Source organism: Tupaia chinensis, unplaced genomic scaffold (genome assembly GCF_000334495.1).
Source record: "Tupaia chinensis unplaced genomic scaffold, TupChi_1.0 Scaffold000416_1, whole genome shotgun sequence".
Classification (NCBI taxonomy): domain Eukaryota; kingdom Metazoa; phylum Chordata; class Mammalia; order Scandentia; family Tupaiidae; genus Tupaia; species Tupaia belangeri.
In genome coordinates, this window is record NW_006159921.1 from 3,527,983 (window position 1) to 3,530,117 (window position 2,135).

The 2,135-nt window shown below is 40.5% G+C and overlaps 1 long non-coding RNA gene across 2 annotated transcripts in view; it reads left to right on the plus strand.

Moving 5' to 3' along the window:
- The window catches only part of LOC114008921 (uncharacterized), a 145,586-nt gene that overhangs the window by 127,018 nt on the left and 16,433 nt on the right, over positions 1 to 2,135 (plus strand). The window lies entirely within an intron of this gene.

Here is a 2,135-nt window from a genome sequence, read left to right on the forward strand (position 1 = left end):
TCCTGCTGTTTTACCACACCACTTCTCATCATTTTAAGTGACTTCACAATACTTACTTTGTGTGTGTGGATGTGCCATAATTTGCTTAACCATTTTCCTCTTTTGGGTCATTTAGGATATTTACTAATTTTAGATATTATAAACAATGAGGCAATGAACATCATTGTGTTTACAGACTTTCCCCCTATTTTTGGATTATCACCTTGGAATAGAGTCCCAGAAGTGGAATTACTGGGTTAAAGGGTAGGACTGTGTTTATGGCTTTTGATACTTATTGCCAAATTGCTTTCCCAGAGGACGGTGTTTAGCCTAACAGGCTCACTTTATAGGCCCGGGGGAGTCGCCTCATTCCTCTAGGATGTCAGGTTGCCCTCTAACCACTAGAGGGTGTGAAAGGATATTGCTCAAGTGACAAGAGCCTGTCCTCCTCTAGGAAATCAAATTTGCTCAAGGAGTCTTCAGAGGTAACCTGGGAGGGAGAGGAGGATCCTTAGTAAGAAACTTAATACCGAAATGGACTGACTTGCTTAGATTTCCACTGAAGGCAGGCTGGTTTATAATCTGGACTTTGGGGAGAGATCAGTAAGCAGGGGCTCAGAGGCCCAGGGTTTGAGGTTGGACATGCTGCGTCCTGCTCAGTACCCTTGAGTGACTGATCTGTGTGTCTCTATATGAGGAATTTTGAACTTCCATCTTTGTGCAAATTAGACTGGCAATAATTCTGAGTCCCTCCAGTGTAGAGAGAGTGTAATGCTCATGTTTGTAATGCCCACAGCAGCAGCACTTCATAAGAGAGCAATAAATAGTGACTGAATGAATAGATAAAATGAGACCAGAAATCAAGAATGGGCGTAGGAAGGTGGCATAGAGAATAGTGCAGGTTCCTGGTACCCACAGATGGTTTACTGAAGAAGGTATGTTTGGGTACTTAACGCTAAGATGTTGGAGATGAAAAGATACTTGAAGAACATCTTGTCTTTGTTCCTGGGAAGAATAGAGGCTCAGGAATAAGGATGACAAAGTTGTTACTTCCAGTTTTTGTTTTTGTCTTTTTCATTTAACCAACATTTCTTGGGTACCTATAGTGTGCTGAGCCTTGTGCTAGACATTGGGGCTAAAAATTAATTATTGTGATGAGTTTTTGCCTTCGGTGAGCTATAGTTTGTGCAAGGAGATGAGCCATCCATGCTAACCATTAAACGAAGGGTGCAGCCTCTTAACCAAGGCTCAAGAAGGCACAGGAAGTTGGGAAAACTGGCCTGGACTCAGATTTTCTTAGAAAAGCACTTAGAATGCATTCTTTGGAACATTAGTTCAGTTGGACATTTAATAGAAGTTAACTAAACCATGGTGTGCTAGGTATGTTAGTCAGCTATTGTTACAATAATGCTGAGTAACAAATTAACCCCAAATGTAATCACTAACAATAATATTTATCATTACCATTATTATTATTATAATTATTATTTTAGCATGCTCACAGGCCTGTGGAGTACCTGAGGTGCCTCTGCTACACAAGTCTCTTATTCTGGGATTAACAGGCTAATCCAAGGCAAGTGTTTCATGGTGAAGAAAGAATAAGCTTCCCTCATGAACATATTTCAAGTCTTTCTTCATATCATGCCCACTAAGATCTGACTGGCCAACTTAAGTCACCACGGCCAAGTTAGCTATTAATGAATCAGGGAAATACACTTTGCCTTCAGTGGCAGAAACTGCAGAATGTGTTTAGGGAGGGGAACAATTGGGAGCAATCATTCAATCTGTCACAGTGGTCATATTAGTCTAGGGAAGCTTGGCGACTTTGATTTATTTATTACAGGACTTTTCAGAGCCTTTAGAGATGATACTATTTAAAGCCCTCACTTTAAAAGAAAGCAGGGCTCCGGGGACCCTTAGAAATAGATGCTGAGTAGTGTAGGGACACCAGTCAGGTCCAGTCTTGAGGAAAAGTTTCAAGTAGGCAAAATTTAGAACATGTACTGTGGAGTCAAATTTTCTTTCTGGGTAAACTTAGGAAAATTATTTCACCTCTCTGTGTTTCTGATTCCTCATTTGTAAAATAGGGAAGGTAGATCCACCTTATTGGGTAGTTGAGTTAATACTTGTAAAGTGCTTAGAACATGAGCAGGAAT